This window comes from Musca domestica, unplaced genomic scaffold, assembly GCF_030504385.1.
Source record: "Musca domestica strain aabys unplaced genomic scaffold, Musca_domestica.polishedcontigs.V.1.1 83, whole genome shotgun sequence".
In the NCBI taxonomy this organism is placed as follows: domain Eukaryota; kingdom Metazoa; phylum Arthropoda; class Insecta; order Diptera; family Muscidae; genus Musca; species Musca domestica.
This window is the reverse complement of record NW_026712415.1, coordinates 2,939,691-2,946,217: the sequence shown is the minus strand read 5'-3', so window position 1 is coordinate 2,946,217 and position 6,527 is coordinate 2,939,691.

The following is a 6,527-nucleotide window of genomic DNA, read 5'->3' as shown; positions in this document are numbered from 1 at the left end:
GTGAGTACTTTATCCCTTGGCTGAGAATTATCCACGATATCGTATAGCCCTCATATAACAGTACCCCTCGATATTCTGTATTTTGATTATTTTAGCCACATTTTCTAATAGAATAGTCTGAAAATCCACATGAGGAGTTCTTTGTGGGCACTTTATCCCCTGAAAGAGAATTGTCTATATAGGTGAACGATATGGTATCCCCCCCATATATCGGCAACTTCTGAGATTTTAACAGAATTTTTAATGGATTTTATTTTTATTTTTTGAAAATGTCCTAATTCGTTCCAATTGGTAAAGGGTATTCAAAGTTCGGCCCCGACGAACTTACTGCTTTTTTAGTTGTTTCATATCCGAGAGTCGTTGGATAAATTATCTGTATTTCGAATATTTTATCCAACGACTCTCGAATATGAAAAAATATAAAGGGTTATTAGCCTGCGACAGAAATTTGTCAGGTTAACATTTTCGTAGATTGAGATTCTTTTGAAAAAAAGTTTCTAGAAATGCCTCTGATTGTTCATTGCAAAATATTCTTTTTTTTTAATCCATGTTTATGTCTCCGCTAGTCCACGGAAAAATATTTTAAAAAATTAACGCATTCAACTTTGAAAGCCCTCGGAATTTTTTTTTCCAAAAATTGAAGCATATTACTCTGAAAGTCCTTAAAAATATATAAAAATTTACAAACATAGGCTTGAATGTCGTTTTGTAATGTATTTTTAATTTTTTAATAATTTTTATTAATTTTTCTAAATAAGAAAAATTAATAAAAATTCTTCAAAAATCCACTCCGATCCTTTGATAACCATTCTTTAATAATCCAGGTTTACAGGTTTGATAGTTCTCTGAAAAATATGTACCTTGAACCCACAATTCATCTAATTGTATTCTCACTTTGGCCTTCAGTTGTAGCACTTAACCCCCTCGAGTACCTGGTGGCGTATGAACATTAACATAGCACTCATACGCAACCATGGACCCCAACAAAAAGAGAAAAATTATGAAACATTGTTGTTAAAAGTAGCAAATTTGTGTTGTTTTGCTAGAAAAAAGAAAAAAAAACAAATCTGCATAATTAGCTCCATTTGTTGCTAAATGGCGTCTCATCAACAGCTGCCCTTTACATTTTATGGAGGGTCTAATATTCAAATAACCAAAGCCATCTTTCAAATTTACATTAAACGAAATTAACAAACAGCAGCTGTTGATATTAAAATGAAGTTAATTTTTTTCCTTTTTTTTTTTTTGTTCAAACATTTGTTTTTTTTTTGCGTTTCATGTTTCTCTTCTCACCAAACAGACGCCTAGACAACATAACAATTAATTTTGCATATAATTTGTAAGGCCATATTGCTGGAGAGCTTTCGCTGGCCACTAAAATAAATGTGGCTAATTTTTAGTGTGCCCGAAGAAATGACTCCATTTAAGCCCTAAATAGTTGATATTTTTAAGTAATTTCCCTTTATGGCCAAAATGTCTTCATAAAGAAAATATAACAGATTTTTTTGGTTCGTTCGTTCATTGCAACACCCTGTGGTGTCATTGCCGTTACCAGCTGGTTTCCCAGAAAGGCACCAATACCATCCTCATCTCCAAAATCAACGTAATTTGCCTGATGGTTGGTGGTTAATGGTAAAGTGTTTTACTTTCGGGGAAATCATTTTCGGGTGACACTTTGTTGATATCCCAAAAAAAAATCAAATCCAAATCAAAATTGGACACCCGCAAATCCAGCTCAGCGCCATTTCACACAAACCGAATTCGAAGGAAAAAATGCTTTGTCACTTGGCTACAATTTGCCAAAGCAAAACTACGCCCCCAGGAATTCCTTAAATATTTAAATACCCAAAAATTACACACAAAACATATAATGAACTTCACAGACATATACATACAAACAAACACACACATGGTGACGCACACACACACACTCACTCACTCAGTCATCTTAAGTAATAAACATTTTGAGGTGTAAAAAAGTAAATATTTTTGTTATCCCAAAAACAAAAGTCAGTGAGACAAACAGACCATAACACATACAAGTACCTTTTGTGGTTACAAACAAACACACACATACACACTCACATGGCAAATTCCAAATAAAATCCACATATTTACATTTAGACAAAGTATGTTTTGATGTAAATCACCCATCCTCCTTCGGAGAATACAAAGACGAAAATAATTGAGAATGAAAATGAAAGTGAATACTTCAAAACAGGTAAAGTAGAGGAATTCGAATTAAAAAAGCACTATTCTAGGAAGACCTAAACTGTAATCTACGGAGATTTGTAGACAGGAAAAAACTGGGCGAAATATTTCAAAAAGTTCATCGAAAATGTCTTAAACTCCGATAGTCCTTTAAAAGTTTTGATAGTCTTTCGAAAATATCCTTAAAAAATCCACGTTTATGGTTTTGATAGTCCTTCGAAATTATTCTTGAAAAAATCCACATTTATGTCACTGATAGTCCTTCGGAATATTCTTTAAAAAATCCACGTTTATGGTTTTGATAGTCCTTCGAAATTATTCTTGAAAAAATCCACATTTATGTCACTGATAGTCCTTCGGAATATTCTTTAAAAAATCCACGTTTATGGTTTTGATAGTCCTTCGAAATTATTCTTGAAAAAATCCACATTTATGTCACTGATAGTCCTTCGGAATATTCTTTAAAAAATCCACGTTTATGTCACTGATAGTCCTTCGAAAATATTCTTTAAAGAATCCACAATTATGTCACTGATAGTCCTTCGAAAATATTCTTTAAAAAATCCATAATTATGTCACTGACAGTCCTTCGAAAATATTCTTTAAAAAATCCACAATTATGTCACTGATAGTCCTTCGGAAATATTCTTTAAAAAATCCACGTTTATGATTTTGATAGTCCTTCGAAAATATTCTTTAAAAAATTCACAATTATGTCACTGATAGTCCTTCGGAAATATTCTTTAAAAAATCCACGTTTATGATTTTGATAGTCCTTCGAAAATATTCTTTAAAAAATTCACGTTTATGATTTTGATAGTCCTTCGAAAATATTCTTTAAAAATCCACGTTTATGATTCTGATAGTCCTTCTAAAATATTTTTTTAAAAATCCACGTTTATGTCTCTGATAGACCTTCGAAAATATTCTTTAAAAAATCCACGTTTATGATTTTGATAGTCCTTCTAAAATATTTTTTTAAAAATCCACGTTTATGTCTCTGATAGTCCTTCGAAAATATTCTTTAAAAAATCCACGTTTATGTCTCTTTAAAAAATCCACGTTTATGTCTCTTTAAAAAATCCACGTTTATGTCTCTGATAGTCCTTCGAAAATATTCTTTAAAAAATCCACGTTTATGGTTTTGATAGTCCTTCGAAAATATTCCTTAAAAAATTCACGTTTATGGTTTTGATAGTCCTTCGAAAATATTCTTTAAAAAATCCACGTTTATGGTTTTGATAGTCCTTCGAAAATATTCTTTAAAAAATCCACGTTTATGGTTTTGATAGTCCTTCGAAAATATTCTTTAAAAAATCCACGTTTACGTCTCTGATAGTCCTTCGAAAATATTCTTTAAAAAATCCACGTTTATGTCTCTGATAGTCCTTCTGAAATATTCTTTAAAAAATCCACGTTTATGTCTCTGATAGTCCTTCAAAAATATTCTTTAAAAAATCCACGTTTATGTCTCTGATAGTCCTTCGAAAATATTCTTTAAAAAATCCACATTTATGTCTCTGATAGTCCTTCGAAAATATTTTTTTTAGAAAAATCCACGTTTATGGCTCTGATAGTCCTTCGGAAATATTCTTTAAAAAATCCACGTTTATGTCTCTGATAGTCCTTCGAAAATATTCTCTAAAAAATTCACGTTTATGTCTCTGATAGTCCTCCGAAAATATTCTTAAAAAAATCCACTTTTATGTCTCTGATAATATCTTAAAAATCCACGTTTATGGCTCTGATAGTCCTTTAAAAGTCCTTCGAAAAAGTTCTTTAAAAAATCCACATTAATGTCTCTGAAAATCCTTTGAAAATTGTTCCTAGAAAAATCCATGGTCATGGCTCTTTTTCATTAAAAAATGCTCGTTTATAGCTCTGATAGTAATTTTGGTTTCGAACCACTGTGCATTTTCCTGCTACACCTGCCGCAGTCATAATCCTTATTTACGTTTAACTATTCTGTTGCTACTGCCGATGTTGTTGTTATTTTTGCTGTTGTTGCTCTTCTTCTTCATTTTCTTACCGTAGCATCACGTTATGGCGTGTGTTAGTGTTAATTGGGTTTTGTTACTCTTTAACGCCTCTTTAAATGAACCGACACATACAGTGGCACACTAACACCAACACTTCTCCTACATACATTAATGTAGCTCTCCCCCACCCTCCCCGGTAAATGGTGTTCTATTTTGAAGATTTTTTTCATTAGGAAGCATCAGAGTAAAAACGACAGAGCGTGGTATTGGTGAGCTGGTGAAGCCTTGTGGGGAAAGTAATGGGGGAACATGAGTTTTATGATAGCTTGTAGTTGTTGTCATTGTTTGTTTGTTGTTTTTTTTTTGAGCGGAGGAGGTGTGGGCGGGGAGAGAACAAGCGATCGTGTGTGTAATCAACTTAGCCGCTGCGGGTTATACCCCGAAAAATCATTACAGACGAGAAATACCTTCAGATGTGACATGGCGGTGTTAGGTGGTGGAATTTGGGTAATGTTTTTGTTGTTGTTTTCTTTTCGGTAGTAATCTGTGTTAAATTACTGGAAATTACTACCAAAAACAAAGTAAAAATGCGTGCAAGTACGCATAAATACTAGCACACAGGCAAACATGTTCACGCACGTACACATGAGTGTGTAGACTTCAAGGAAATTACATATGGACTCATTTGGCAATAGATTTCTATTTGACACAATTTGGAGTAGGCGCTTATAAGCTTTGGGTACCCTACAATTGGTTGGATTTTTAAAGAACTATCAGGGCCAAAAATGTGTGTTTTTTTTTAAATATTTTTAAAGGACTATCAGAGCCAAAAACGTGAATTTTTAAAGAATACTTTTATAAAATATTATTCAAAGGACTTTGAGAGCAATAAACCTGGTGCTTAAAGCATATTTTGTAAAGAACTCTCAGAGCTCCAAAGTGGATTTTTATAAAGGATGTTTTGACCTATAAATACGGATTTTAAATTATTTTGTAGGGCTTTCGGCTTCTAGTAAAGGAGATCATCAACTGGTGTTCTGCTCTAGAAGACCATCAATTGATCTTCTGCTCTAAAAGATTATCAACCGGTTTTCTGGTATTGACGACCATTAGCAGGATTTTATAGAGGATTTTTTAAAGATTATTTGTCAAAGGACTATCAGAGCAATAAACGCAGATTTTTAATGACTATTTTTTAAAACAATATTAAAGCCATAAACGTGGATTTTTAAAGAATATTTGCGAAGGACTTTTAGAGGACTATCACAGACGAGGAAATTTTTAGGAATATTTCCGAAGGAATTTCAAAGGATTATCAGGGCCATAAACATGGACTATCAAAGTCATAAAAGTTGATTTTAGAGCAAATTTTCGGAGGACTTTCGGAGGACTATCAGAGTCATAAACGTGAGTTTTTTAAAGGATATTTTCGAAGGACATTCATAACCATAAACGTGTTTTTTTAAGGGATATTTTCGAAGGACTATTTTAGAATATTTTAGAAGAACTATCAAAACCATAAACGAGGATTTTTTAAAGAATATTTTCGAAGGACTATCAAAACTATAAACGTGGATTTTTTAAAGAATATTTTCGAAGGACTATCAAAACCATAAATGTGGATTTTTTAAAGAATATTTTAGAAGGACTATCAAAACCATAAACGTGGATTTTTTAAAGAATATTTTCGAAGGACTATCAAAACCATAAACGTGGATTTTTAAAGAATATTTTCGAAGGACTATCAAAACCATAAACGTGGATTTTTTAAAGAATATTTTCGAAGGACTATCAAAACCATAAACGTGGATTTTTTAAAGAATATTTTCGAAGGACTATCAAAACCATAAACGTGAATTTTTTAAGGAATATTTTCGAAGGACTATCAAAACCATAAACGTGGATTTTTTAAAGAATATTTTCGAAGGACTATCAGAGACATAAACGTGGATTTTTTAAAGAGACATAAACGTGGATTTTTTAAAGAGACATAAACGTGGATTTTTTAAAGAATATTTTCGAAGGACTATCAGAGACATAAACGTGGATTTTTAAAAAAATATTTTAGAAGGACTATCAAAATCATAAACGTGGATTTTTTAAAGAATATTTTCGAAGGACTATCAGAGACATAAACGTGGATTTTTTAAAGAGACATAAACGTGGATTTTTTAAAGAGACATAAACGTGGATTTTTTAAAGAATATTTTCGAAGGACTATCAGAGACATAAACGTGGATTTTTAAAAAAATATTTTAGAAGGACTATCAAAATCATAAACGTGGATTTTTTAAAGAATATTTTCGAAGGTCTATCAGAGACATAAACGTGGATTTT